The sequence below is a fragment of the Gopherus evgoodei genome, chromosome 9 (genome assembly GCF_007399415.2).
Source record: "Gopherus evgoodei ecotype Sinaloan lineage chromosome 9, rGopEvg1_v1.p, whole genome shotgun sequence".
In the NCBI taxonomy this organism is placed as follows: domain Eukaryota; kingdom Metazoa; phylum Chordata; order Testudines; family Testudinidae; genus Gopherus; species Gopherus evgoodei.
In genome coordinates this window covers 4,472,368-4,487,071 of record NC_044330.1, presented here as the reverse complement: position 1 = coordinate 4,487,071, position 14,704 = coordinate 4,472,368, and the positions used below count along the sequence as shown (strand labels likewise).

General features: G+C 47.9%; 1 protein-coding gene across 1 annotated transcript in view; it reads left to right on the top strand.

The window, feature by feature from the left end:
• Positions 1–2,860: 2,860 nt before the first annotated feature.
• TPRG1 (tumor protein p63 regulated 1) overlaps positions 2,861–14,704 on the top strand; it is an 80,410-nt gene continuing 68,566 nt past the window's right edge. The window contains exon 1 of the mRNA XM_030575289.1: positions 2,861–3,079. The gene's annotated coding sequence lies outside the window, so the exon portion shown is untranslated. The remainder of the gene's footprint in view (positions 3,080–14,704) is intronic.

Here is a 14,704-nt window from a genome sequence, read left to right as displayed (position 1 = left end):
ACTGTCCTCACCACTCACCCAGGAGGCACAGAGCAGTGCAAGCAGCCCCATGGAGCCCTGCATTCTTGCTGCAGATGCTGCACTGGTAGCTCTCTCTGTAACTTGCCCCTTGATCTCCACTCCCAGCGCTGGCAGCAGGACTGGAGTGCAGGGCTCCGGGGCTCAAAGTGTAAGAACTACGCACTCCAATGAGCCGTTCCTAGGGCCTGGTGACTGTGCCCTGCCTGGAGGCGATGCCCCTGCTCCCTGTGCTGGCAGAGCAGTGGCATCTCCCGCATGCCACTTGACTGTGTTTTGTTCTTCTATTTCGATCCCAGCATCCCGTTTCAGCTGCCCCCGAGTGGGGGTAAGGAACAATATGTGGGGCCGGTCCCCATCCGGAGCCTGCTGTCATTAGATTCGCACTTGTAACCAGTCTCACTTCCTCCCGTTTGTCCTTCGTTGTCAACTGCAGCTCCCGTGCCATCCCTGCTGGGTAGAAAGTCAAGTTCAATGAAAGGCAAGGGGAGGCTGAGTGCCAGGGAGAGCCTCCTCTACAACAGCATCCAATCTAAAAATACACGAGAGAGGGTGCGTGAACGGGGAGTTAGCAGTGCCTTGCTTTACTGGGCGAGTGATGTTCTAGTCCTCCCCCATCTCTGATGATTTGTTATTTCCACTGGGGCAGAGAATAGGAACCTCATCCCAGGACCAGGTCCTGCTGTCTTGGGTACTGTACAGACATGTAATGAAGAAGTCAGTCCCTGTCCCAAAGAGCTCAGAATCTACATATCAGACAAGACGTGAGAAATGGATGAAACGGACAGAGGGGAGGTGGTTGGGTTAAGAGGAGATAACCATAAAGTGAACGGAGTTAAGCAGAAGTTGATCCTTCTTGCCTCTCCTGAGTCAGCCTTTGTTCCACTGCAGCGATGATCTTTCTTTGCCAGCTGCTCTGATGATCTGATTCCTCTCTCGCTGATGCCATCCTGTCTGCTGTAACTCACTCATACTCCTGTCCTTGTCCCTCAAGGCTCCGCACAACCCTGGACCGGCCTGTCTCTTGTATCTCATTATGCGGTGTCTTCCTCTCCCTTCCCAATACCACCAGCAATTCCAGTCGCAGTTCTCCCTTCGTTTCCTTCTCCATGCTCCACCTTGTTGTCCCCTACACCTGGGATGACCTGTCAGTGCTGATGTGCCAGCATCAGATCCCTCCTAGGGACTCACTTCCTCTTCAGTGCCCACAAAACTGACCCGTTATAATTATTATTGCGTAATTATGGTAGCGCTCCCCAGGTGCTTTCCGAACACATAAAGCAGGAAGGTCTCTGCATCTATACCTCTGCTCTTCGCTGGATGGAATCGTGTGGACCTACTTATATTCATAGACTTTTAAGGCCAGAAGAGACCATTATGATCCTCTAGTCTGACTTCCTGCGTAACACAAACTATGTGACTTCCCTGTATTAATTCCTGCTTTCAGTTCAATTACTCTGTTTAAACTAGAGCAAGCCTTTTAGAAAAACATCAAGGCTTGATTTCAAAATTGCCCATAATGGAAAAACACTACAGCGCTTGGTAAGTTGTTCCTGTAATTAATTACTCTCGCTATTAAAAATGTGCACCTTTTTTTCCAGGCTGAATGTGTCTAGCTTTAGCTTCCAGCCTTCTGATATTGTTAGACCTTGGTATAGGTGGAACTGGATGAAAAACAGGATGAATCTTTCATAAAAATGTTTGTGAAATGTCACTTGTTTTTAACTGAAATGTGCAATTTTGATAAGAAATTTTGAAACTTCAGAGTTTTCAACCAACCACAGAGCTGGTTTTAAAAAAAATGAAATTTTGGTGAAAGTTTTGTGACAATTTTGACCTATTTTTTTCATCAACATTTCTAAATGTTTCAACCAGCTCCACTCATCTGTCCATTCTCTTTCCCAGCGGAGCACCTGGCTGTCCGCAATCCCACCTTGTACCATCCTCCTCCCAGACCTGGGACCAGCTAAGCAGGGCTGGCATTTGAAGGTGGATGTGAAGCACCTAGTGAGGACAGCAAACGGGGCTGCTTTATCGATGCATTTATGACAGTTGACGCAACTGAGCCAGGGAGCAGAATTCTGCTTGGATAAAATTTCAGGAGCTTTCCAGGTGTTTTGCTTTGTATGTTGTCCCCTCCCCATTCTGTATTTCCAAGGAAGAGCTTTGGGGCCTGGTAGGAACACAGCCCTCTGGCTGGATTCCAAATCCCCTTACACTTTGGGGGTGTTTGGATCCAGGGTTTCCTTTCAGTCCTGTGCCTGTTCAAAATGCACCGTAAAATACCGCAGTGGAAAATGCCCGAGGAAGGGTAACGTGTGTAGAAGTGACATAATGAGCCTAGGGCCCATTTTCAGAAGGGACTTAGGCACTTTTTGAAATTGTTACCCCCTGAGCCCCATTGACTTTCAATGAGAGTTAGGTGCCCATGTGCCTAAAGCCACTGTTGGAAATGGCACTTAAGTGCTGTGGCAAATGTTACCTGGGGAGTTTGTGATGGCTGCCGATCCCAGGAAGTGTGCTGTCCCCGTCCTGTCTGCTGTAATGTCAGCCTCTAGAACTAAAACCATGAGTCTCTCTTTGCTGCGGGGACTAAAGAGCCAGGCTGGGTAGCTGGGGCTGTAACAAACTCTTACCTTCTGTGGCCTGAGCAAAGGGCAGGGTGACTAGCATATACTGACTCTGAGCCATGGGACACATGTCCAGTAGTCCCAGTATCTCCTCTGCTACGGGCTGGGTGTGTGCAGCAGTCACAAAGCGGCCACTCCTTCTAAGGCAAACAGAGGGAAATCAGCTGCACCCAAGTCCTACCCTGTCCATTTAGAAAACGTTTTCACTTAGCAGCTGTGCGAGCTGACAAATCCCCAGAGCCCTAAAGGCAGAGTGAGAGAAGGACAAACGCCCTTCACTGGCTTTGGGGTGCCTAATAGCACCAACCCGGTTCCTCTCAGTCAGCAGCAGCTGAACTTCCTGGTCAGTCTACCTGAAATCCGATCTGAATCCTTCCCTGACTGGCTGGCAGAGAGGGAGCAAGATTCCTGCAGCAGCTCACCTGAGACAGGTAAGCCCCCACTGTGGAGTTCTCTGTGCTGGGAGCTTCCAGCAGCAGAGGTCTAGAGGTAGGAGAAGTGGGAGCAGGGTGTATATGACAGCTGGAAACCCAGGAAGTCTTTGCCTTCGATGCCACAGCTACTGTGTGACTGGGAAAGCCATCTTTATTGTTGCAGGGCCTTTCTGGTTAACCTTTCCTCTGCTGCACCTTACAGGGACAGTCACTTTATTCCTGAAAAAACCATGACACCATTCTAGCCTTAGCCTTGTTCTAAACTAGACAAACCACTTTGTCAGACTGGGTGAGATTCACAAGCAAGGCCTGTAGGCAGCATTTCAGTTAAGGAGGAAGAACCCAGTTCCTCAAATGCCAAGGAGACAAGGTATTTGAAGGGACTTAACTAAAGAAATCAGGTGAGGGAAAGAACAGGCGCTAAGGGGCTGGGGGGAGAGAGAGGACTTCTTCCTTCAGAACCTTCTGCACACGTTTTCATCTTTTTTTTCTTTCTGCCACAAATGCTTGTTTGTGCTGCTTGCCTGACCCTTTGCTCTTCCGAGAGTCTGTGCTGCCGTCAAAGCCTTGCTCAGGCTATTCAGCAGAGAGAGGCTGGTAGTGATCTGCGTGGAGTTCTTTCTTTAGACACGAGCTTTTGTCTGAAAAATCTCCTTTTCTTGAGGAGTGCTTGGATTTACAAACACTATACCCCTTCTATCTAGGGACATATCTGCCCTCTCCATCATTGATACGTTTATCCTCCCAACACCTTGTGAGGTAAGGAAACACGGGTGGAGAAATGAGGCACAGAGAGGGGAAATGGTGTACCCAAGGTTACAAGGGAAGTTTGCGGCAGAGCCAGAAGTTGAATTCAGGTCCTCCAGGTTACTGCTTTAATATCAGCCTTCTGAACACCACTGCAGTCCACACTGCCATTCTCAGGCCCAGGAAAGCCTGATTTAAAAGCAGGTCCGTGGCTCATGTGAAATGAGGTGTGGTGGTTTCAGACTAGTTCTTCATCATACTGATCTTTGTGCTGAAGGCCCCTGATTTAGTACAATATGCTGGGACAGTGCCATGAGATTCTTTCACCACAAATCTCATCCAACTGGCAGGTTTCCAGGCTTGTGCTGAGTTTCAGAGATGCCTCAAAAGTCGACTGCCTGATTCCAGGCCTCAGATGGGGGAGCAGAGCTGGATTTGGTAGCTATGTCTAAGTCCTGCTGCCTCTGGAAGACCTTCTGTATTTTAGAGACGTTCCAGGCAAAATGATCCCCCGGGGAACTGAAACTGATGAACCTTGTTCCATGTATTTCTGTAACCCAAAACCTCCTTCATTCACACTCTTATATGGAGAAGGTTGGGTGTGTGAAGTTACTACGTGACGATGATAAAATACTGGGTCATTATTCCCTGCTGGATAAATTGTTTTGACAGGTTATTTTATCCTCTTCATTGTACTGAAATGAACTGGCTGGTGTGTATTTGTATCACCACATTCTACTGGATGGTATTAGAACTCTTTAATTGTGTGTCCTAGGCCCTACACCAGACACTGCCTCTAACGATTCTCTTTTCGCTCAGGTGGTGAGGGCTTTGTGCTTTTAGAGCAGGAGAATTTGAGTTCTATCTCATCTGCTGCCATGAACTTCCAAGCGATCATACTATGCAGCAAAGAGAGAAGCAGGTGGTCCTGTGGGATTGTCACCCTCTGTCGTACTCCCTAGAACCCTGGGGATAAGTTGTTCCTGAGTGAACAGCACTGAGCTATCACATCAATTTAAGCTGACCTGAATCTTCCCTTCTCAGCACACACATTCAGGACTGAGAATGCACCTCATTCCCAAGTGCTCTCTGCCTGACAATTCATGTTCTCATTGAAGTGCCCAGCATTGAGGTCTGGATCTTGATGCGCTTGAATGGGCAATGTCCTCCTCCCCGATGTGTGTGGGCCACTAGTTGAAGCCATGTCAGATGGAGTCTCTGAGCGGCAGGAGGAGGGTTGTCTGTGGGTTTAACTGTAAATTAGTGATGCTGAGCTAATCAGTGGCACATGCAAATGATGCAGTTCCAGCGCATGTTTGCATGCACACATGCTGACTCCCCTACTCCCCCATTTCAAACTTTCTGAATGCAAAATGAATTACAAATCTGCAATGGCCAACAACAGCCACTAGGTGGAAATTTGTGTTGTATGTCCCAGTGCTTCTCCAGTTCTGTCAGTCTGCACCTGGTGTTGCCAATCTTGGTAATTTTTCTCCAGTAGTTCTACTTTTGAAAAGCCTTGGTGACAAAAATTCCTGGTGACTTTTTGGGCTACCAATTACTTTCTTGTGGCCAAATCTGGGAGATTTTTATGTAGCTCTCTGCTGCTCCCTGGTCCCTGTCTATGCGCTGCCACCTGGTGGCTGTTCAAATGAGCAGCCACTGAGATGCAAGTGCCGCTGGACCAACTCCACATCTCCCAGCCAGCAGAAGCCACATGGTAAATGCGCCCTTGGAACAGAGCCCTGCTGGCTGCAGCAAAGTGGAGCTTCCTGTTGGCTGCAGGATGTATCCAGTCAGATGAGGAGGCAGCCAAAGTGGAGCCATCTTCATATCTGGGTTCACTCTGCAGACTTCCAGGCAGGGCTGCACAGATCACTGATAGTCCAAAGAACGTGGCTGGAGAACCACTGAGCTGGTGTATCTACTCGTATGTCAGCCAATAAATGTATGCCTCAGTTGCAAGACCACTTTTGTAGCAGACCTGTGATTCCCCTCCAAGCTGGTCATGCCTTGTCGGGCTCCCAGCATCAAGTACTGTACAACAACTGGACTTCGTTGGCGGGGCTGTAGGTTTTTGGTAGCCCTCTGGGCCTTTTAGTCATAAAAAAAGACAGTTTAGAGATGGGTCACTGGGCTTTAAGGACTTAATTGAAATAAGCAGGGGCTGCTTATGTATGAGGTTGGCTTATAGGCAGTGCCAGCTTCAATATGACTTTATAGGGCACATTGTGGGTGCAGTTTGATACCCATGCTGGATGGGCATTGTCAGGCAGCAGCACCTCTGAGCTCTTAACTGCTTCGGGGAGTTTACATAGAGTTGATTCCCATCTTGCTGGTGAACTAATCGACGAAGAAGCTGGAAGACCTGAATGGTGCATCTGGTCTTTGCAATCGGGCACATTCTGCTCTCCAGAGCACGGTTCTTATTTTAGTGCCTCCTCTTCTTGGGATAAGATAACTGGGGCTATGGAGATGATGGCTGTGCTTATCTGCAGACATTTGCACTAGGACTGACAGAGGTATTTCGGACTGTCTCCATCACCTTGAAGCATTAGAAAATATTGGTGATGACGTGAGCGTCCCTGCTGTGGGTCAGATATAATAACCCATAGCACTGTGCCGGGATGATTAAATCCAATCAGTTCTGCACACAGGTGGAATGTTGTTCTCTTGTATGTACTTTCTTTTCCCATGTAAGGTTTCATGCTAATACTACCATCCTCCCGGGTCAAGCTTTCTTTAGAAAACTTTTGTTGAAAACAAACAAAAGGAAGTATTTTTTTCACATAACACACAGTCAACCCATGGAACTCCATGCTAGAGTATGTTATGAAGGCCAAGACTATAACAGGGTTAAAAAAAGAACTAGGTAAGTTCATGGAGGATAAGTCCATCAATGGCTATTAGCCAGGACAGGCAGGGATGGTGTCCCTAGCCTCTGTTTGCCAGAAGCTGGGCGATGGGATGGATCACTTGGTGATTCCCTCTTCTGTTCATTCCCTCTGGGACACCTGGCATTGGCCACTGTCGGCAGACAGGACACTGGGTTAGATGGACTTTTGGTCTGACCCAGAATGGCTGCTCTTATATAAAGCTCTGTTAGGGCTCCAGCTTTAAGAGCTCCGAGGCTAATGCTCTCTCCTCTTTGCCCCGCTCACTAACTCCACAGCTGAGCAGGACCATCCTGGTGGTGCTACTGGCTCAGAAGGAATTGATGGATAAGTCCAGGAATCACATTCTGTTAGTCCGCTGCTTGGAACTGCCAGCTGCTAAGTGCCCTGTTCTGAGCTGCTGGGGAGCACAGGATTCCTGGTTGTCGAGCACGCATGCTCTCTCCACCCATGGCTCATCAACTGCAGTGATCCTGCTCTCTGTCATGCATCTTCTTGACAGTGGCTCAGCGCCCCAGCAGTCTGTGACCTCACTTGATTGTGTTTGCCCAGCTCCTGCTAATCTGTGTCTCAGGCGGACCTTTTACTCATTGGTTTCTCCAAGTCTTCCCAGGGTATGGAAGATTCATCACTTTTGAAGAACAGAAGAACCATTCCGATCAATCGCGCCTGACTTACTCCTGCATCAGGCCCAACAGCTTGGGACTGAACTGGAGCATGTCTAGACAGAACGCTGAATACCACAGTCCCTTACGAAGTAATAGCATTCTATTTGAAAGTGGCCAAAACCCACTCCTGCTTTATCTGCTGTTCCACTCTGTATCCCCACAGTGATCGCCTCCATGAACCCCGTCTTTCAAGGAGGTGATGCTAGATTGCCACGCTCTGGAACATCCGGTACCTTTTCGCATTAGCTAATGGGGGTGACATTCTTTTCCACTCTCAGGATCCTGAGGTGCCCCTCTTTGGGAGCTGGACTACTTCCCAGCATGCGGAGGCAGCCACAGGCGGAAGAGGTGAGCCTGACATTGCGGCAAACCCTCCTTGCAGTCAGCCACGCCAACGCTGGCTCCCTTTGTGAGGCTTGTTTATTGAAGGTGAACTCCTTGAGCATACAGAGTGGGGTAGGGGGGGGGGAGGGTGCTGCAGGAAGAAACATTGCAGGGCAAAACCAGGGTGTGTGCTGCACGATGCTCCGGGGCCGGAGCTGGAACCTCAGAGCTGTGCTAAGAATAAAACCTGGTCTCTGACATCAGGTTGGGGAAGGGGAGTGAGAGGTCTATGCTAGGACAATCAATATGGTGGCTTTGATCTCATCACATATTGATACTTGCCTGCCGTGCCATTGTGAAGCTGTATATGAGGGCATTGGCCCCTGTAAGGGCCAGGGGCAACAGGGAACAGCCAGCCCCTTTCTGGTCCAGTGAGGATTCCCAGGTAGGGATGGTGAAGAAGAGCCCCAGCTCCATGAGGGAGCCTGGGACCAGGAGAGGACTGGGTGTGCACTGTCCCCTGGCTGCAGCAGAAGCACACCCCGGGCTGAGGAAGCTCGAGCCATTCAGCCAGAGAGGCCCACCATCAAGTCTGGGAACAGGGTTATTTCTTTGCTGTTGTTACACATTCCCCTTTTTTTTTATTTGCACTGAAGAATAAACAGAGCCCTGCGGGCAGGGCTATAGACTGAACTGGGTGTGGCTGATTGTCCCACGGGTGATCAGGTCCACTAACACTTTGAGAAAAGCACAGTAGACCAGCGAGGTGTCATTGTTACTTCTTGTGACACCTTCCATCTGAGGATCCCAAAGCACTATGCACACGTTGTTCTATCAGGCCATGCAGTGAGTTACTGGCAGAACCAATAGAACCCAGGTGTCCAGATCGCAAGTCTCTTTGACCGTTTACTCCAGATCTCTACATTCCTCTGAGCAGGCGGCAGCTTCCCTCCTCTTCAACCAGTGATTTGGCTCAGTAGCCTCTGGGAAGGACTGTTGTCTGGGGTTTAGGGCAAGGGCCTGGGTTTCTCTTCCTGGCTCTGTCACTTGACTTGGGTGAGCCAAAGCTGTGCCCTGCCTCAGTTTCCCCAACTGCAAAATGGGGCATGACAATAACTTGCCTGCCTCACAGGGGCATTTCAGTTCTTTATCAGTCTACAAAAAGGGCTCTGGAGTCACTTGATGAAAAGCATCATGTGAGTGCTAGTGAAGAGGACAAAGTCTCTATATTTGTGTACACTGTCCTTCCACTCACTGCATTGAACTATGGTGCTTTACACCTGAAAGCTGTGAACTAATGCAGGGGTTGGTCTTTTGACCTGTCTCCCTGGAACAAAAGCCATAGGTAGGTTACGGTGTGAATGCATTGCTGCCAGCACACTAGGCCGTTCCCAGTTCCTGGGATTCCAGGCGCCATTGCCCATGTGTTAAATTGTCAAACAAGCATCTTTGTCCTTTCCCCTATGCTGCCCCTCATAACTGGGAGGAGCTCTGTCATGGTACAATTCCCCACTCTGAACCTTAGCGTCCCGAAGATGGAGTACCAGCATGAATTCCTCTAAGCTCAATTACCAGCTTAGAACCTGTAGCGCTGCCACCAACCAGGAATTCCAGTGCCTGGTACACTCTGGTCCCCCCAAAACCTTGCCCGGGGACCCCCAAGACCCAGTCCCTCTGGATCTTAACACAAGGAAAGTAAACCCTTTCCTGCACTGTTGCCTCTCCCAGGCTTCCCCTCCCTGGGTTACCCTGGAAGATCACTGTGATTCAAACTCCTTGAATCTTAAAACAGAGAGGAAAATCCACCTTCCCCCCTCCTTCTCTCTCCCCCTCCCAGACTCTCCCTGAGAGAGAAAGCAATCCTAACACAGAGAGAAAATTAACCTTTCTCTCCCCCTTCCCTCCTTTCTCCCCACCAATTCCCTGGTGGATCCAGACCCAGTCCCCTGGGGTCTCACCAGAATGAAAAAACAATCAGGTTCTTAAACAAGAAAAGCTTTCAATTAAAGAAAGAAAAAACAGTAAAAATTATCTTTGTAAATTTAAAATGGAATAGGTACAGGGTCTTTCAGCTATAGACACTGGGAACACCCTCCCAGCCTAAGTATACAAGTACAAATTAAGATCCTTTCAGCAAAATACCAATTTGAACTCCTTCCAGCCAAATACACATTTGCAAATAAAGAAAACAAACATAAGCCTAACTCACCTTATCATCTAGTACTTACTATTTTGAATCTATAAGAACCTGTATCAGGGAGATTGGAAAGAAACCTGGTTGCACGTCTGGTCACTCTCAGAACCCAGAGAGAACAACAACCAAAAACTAACAGCATGCACAAAAACTTCCCTCCCTCAAGATTTGAAAGTATCCTGTCCCGATTGGTCCTCTGGTCAGGCGACAGCCCGGCTCACTGATCTTGTTAACTCTTTACAGGCAAAAGAGATATGAAGTACTTCTGTTCTATTAACTCTTACTTATCTGTTTATGACAAGCTCCCTGTAAACATCCTTGAAGCTCCCACCTGAAAACACACCTTTGCTGTGATGCCTACAAAAAAACTTGATAGCAGGCTGTTTGTGTGCTTAGATCACTGCTCATCGGTTGATCACTACTGTCTCATTGTTTCCTGGTGCTCCCCCATCGGTCTGGCTGTCTCCATCTGTTGTCTTACACAGCAGTGTTGGAACGAGGGGTGCTGGAGGGGCTGCTGCACCCTCTAGCTTGAAGTGGTTTCCATCATAGACAGGGTTTTCAGTTTGGTTCAGTGACTCTCAGCACCTCCACTGTACAAATTGTTCCAGCACTGCTGGTCTTACACTCCTTGGGTCAAAGACTGTCTCTTTCTTCTGTGTTTATACAACACCAGGCACAATGGACTCTTTGGCACTACAATAATCCAAGTAATAATACTAAATATCAGCACGGCATGCTGCCACTGTAATGTGCACTAGGAGATGGTGGGTCTTTCTTCCCCTCTAGTGGCGGGTCTGCAGAAGTGATCAGTGAGTTTGTGACAGATGACACTGTTACCCCTGGTTCTTTCAACCCAAAGCTCTTGGTAACATTTACTCTATGTGAGGTAATGTCAGGAAATAAATCAGGGGAGACATGGCCGGCCGACCGATAGATGGCTGGCACAAACAGGACAACACAAGAGTGCTTGCACTTAAAGCTAAACTTTACTTAGTCTCAAGTGCTCACACACATCCGCAACAGGTTAGTAAAACACCCCCAACCCTCGATAACACTGCTCTACAGCCAAAATGCTTCTGAAATAAATGTAGTCCAACTTTACTAACTCTTGGTCACTGAGAACGAAAATGATGCTTAAAATTGTTGATTGGCTCTAGTTTTCAAGATATGCTATTGGGTCAGTATATATGACCCTTGACTTGGGAATGGCGGAGGATAAATGAGTTATAAAGGGAAGGGATCTCAATTTAAACCAGAAATGACTAAAATACATCTTTGACTGGATCTATGAATAAATCTATGACTGGGTTTGGACAGTACTTGCTTTTTAGGCAAAACAATGAATGATGCAATCTGAAGCTGGTGTTGCGTCATACATGATATGAATTGCATCATGTTATTCCTAGAAGTCATGGATGATGCAATCATAACGAAGCTTACATCACTCTGCTGAACAAATTGCCCTATATCAGCTCTAGAAATCATACAGTGTCCGCGTGCTCTCTTCTTTTTCAGTGTTTGATTTTGCAAAGGGACACATTTCTGTTTAGCCAAAGTGAGCAGAGATGCCTTGTACTTGTGTGAACAGTGCAGATAACTTCTGCTATGTTTGTGGTTAAGTGACTTTTGCATCCCAAAAGCGCAGTATAACCATTATGGTTCAGTAAATAAAGGCTGCAAAATTGGAGTTCAGGACAAGAGGTGGGCCCCACACATATGCTGCAACACTTGTGCAACAAATCTTCGCCAGTGGTTGAACAGGAAAAGGAAATCTATGCCTTTTGCAGTGCCAATGATTTGGAGACAGCCAACAGATCATACCAGCAATTGTTACTTCTGCATGGTGCCTCCAGTTGGGAAAGGTGTGTCAAAGAAGAAAAAGTGGACTGTGCATTATCCAAACATTCCATCAGCTATACGCCCAGTACCCAACGGAGAAGGCCTGCCGGTTCCTGATGCACCAGAATCATTCTCACTTGAGTCAGACGAGGAAGAGGAAGAGGATGAAACTTCTCGTCCTGAACCATCAATGTCACAGGACCCACATTTTCTCCCATCCTCCTCCTCTGAACCACACCTCATAACACAAGGTGAACTAACTTGTCAGGGATTTGGAACTACCCAAGAGTAAGGCAGAGCTGTTGGGCTCCAGACTACAGCAGTGGAATCTCCTGGCAGGCTATCAGGGCAAATGGAGCCCATCAGTGCTTGCAGACTATTGCTGGACAGTGACAAGAGATGCTCCATTTAATGAATACAAGAGACAAGCCAAGAAGCGCCGAGTAGACGCTGAATAGGACAAAACTATGTACATAATAGTTTTCTGCCTTTTGTTTCATAATAAATTTTATTTATATAACCCTTTTGCTGATTTTTAAAGTGTTACATAAACAGGACAGGTGAACTATTATCATGTAAAGCAACCATAAACACATGAAAAGACCTAGGTTTACAATTTATGATTAAAACTCTACTATCTACACAATATACATATAGATAAAATGTAAAAACTTAAATATCTTAGAAACAGTAGCCATCAGTTGTTTTAATTGTCACATTTGAATTCAGCACATCAAAATACATAATAAATATCACATTTTATCTCTGAAGCAGACGACTTCTCAAAAATTGTAGACCAGTGTAATTACTGAAGCTGAGTTCTCGAATGGCACAGCGGCAGCCCGTCTGCCGGTGGGGAACACAAGATGCATCCAGAGGGAGAACCCCATCCTGAAGAGTCCCACTACCTCAAACTTTTCCCCTTTATTTATACATTAGTATTAGAATGGCATGTCCCTTAAAGAAAACTTGTTAAGCAAGCAGTTCCAATGGTCAAGCAAGAGGCTTCCTTCTGATTATTGATTAACCAGGTGCAGGAGCGGTGCCAGGGTTTTTGGCACCCTAGGTGGGGGTCCTTCCGTGCTCCCGGTCGTTGGCAGCAATTCTGTGGCAGGGGGGATCCTACAGCACTCCCGATCTTTGGGGCACTTCAGCAGCAGGTCCTGGAGCGAGTGAAGGACCCACTGCAGAATTCCGCCGACGACCCAGAGTGCGGAAGGACCCCCGCTACCAAATTGCCGCTGAGGGTGGCAAAATGCTGCCCTCCCAAATCCTGGCGCCCTAGGTGACTGCCTAGGTCGCCTAAATGGAAGCGCCGGCCCTGACCAGGTGTGGGTTTTTCCCAGAGTTTGCAGTCTTGAGACCCTGTTAGATTCATTCCTGAGGGCACATCCTGCTCTTCTAAGATGCATGTATCAGCAACAACACCATTCTTATCAGGAAGGACACGGGGTCAAGTTGCCCTTTCTGTGGCACCCAAAACCCCCTCCCTCCTGCCTTGGTGAAACTGAGTTTGCTATATGGCCACTTTACGGCCTGCTGACTTGGCTGCTTTTAGCAATAATAACTCAGCCACTGGACTTGCTGTTACCAGCCTGATCTCGGTGTAGCTGGCTGTGTTAGCCTGGGGTAGCACCTTCTCTATCTCAGCCCTTGTGTGAATTCCAACCTCCGCCACCGGGGTTAGGCTCCCATTCTGGGCTCAGGCTCATGGCTAACTCCGCATGGATCAGAGCTGACCCACACAGCACTGGGGTGGCTTCTGCGCCCAAGGCCCGTTACAGGTTGTCATGGCAGTGGTCGCTTTACTCGGGATTAATCCCATCATGCGGCTGAGTGAGAGTGGAATGTAGCTGGTGGTTCTCAGAGCAATTTTAGCTCACGCACATTGCACGGAGGTAGCTGTCACATGCTCTGAGAAACCTGTCACGCCATCAGCTCTTTCATGTCTTCATTTGATTCATGCTATGTGGTAGGTCTTCCCTGAGCCTTACGCCTCCTTTACACAATTCAGCAATGCTGGGTGGGAATGACCTTACCAGTAAGGGAGTCCATAATTTAAATGCAAAGAGCTGTCTCGGAAAGATGTTGCTTAGATCTTTCACAATGCAAAAGGCCAGGCAACTGAAATATGCCAAAGAAGTCTATTTGTTCAGATACCCAGAAATGCTGAAAGGAAGTGATTAATGTCAACCTCAGGTTAATTAGCAAACCTTCAAAGGACTTTAACTTAATTTCAAGGTTAGAAGTTCCCTGAAGTTGTGTGTAAAGAGAGGACAATGGCTGAGCCTCCTTTGGTTTGAAATGAACCAAAGCAAACCATGTAGATTGCAAAGGAGTTATTGGAGAAGATGTATCCGCCTCATTGGTCACTATATAGCCAGCAGGAAAGCAGGGGTAATAATATCGTGTCTTTGCCCTAACTTCAGAGGAAGTCTCTTGTGGCTTGAGCTGATGCATATATCCCTAGTGCAGGTTCAAAGCACACAACTTTTACAAATTCTGATACTTTCCTATAGGCTGGGGGCCTAGAGCTGAGGGCTTCCATTGGGCACACGCCATCTTTCTGGGAGGCATCACATCCCAGATGTACTGTGGCTCTGCCGGTCTTTTAGCAAATCCAACAGACTCTACACTTCCTGGTAAACCCTGCGACGTTCTGTAAGGAAAGCCCAGGTTCTCAGATGCACCCATGTGCTGGCTGGGGCTTCCTTTTCCGGATCTTTTGTCTAGCTTGTCTGCTTAAACTGTCAGCTGTTCAAGGCCAGGAGTGTCTTACAGTGTGAGGGGGAGGTGGCGTCGCACCCAGAAGAATAGGGGTCTGATCTCAGCTGGGGCCTCTTGGCCCTACCTCGTACTGGAATAAAAATGAGATATCTGGGAGGGGGAACTCTGCAAATGAGCTTCCCAGTCCTACAGCCAGCAGAGACAGCTCAGCCGCCAGTGGAGTGTA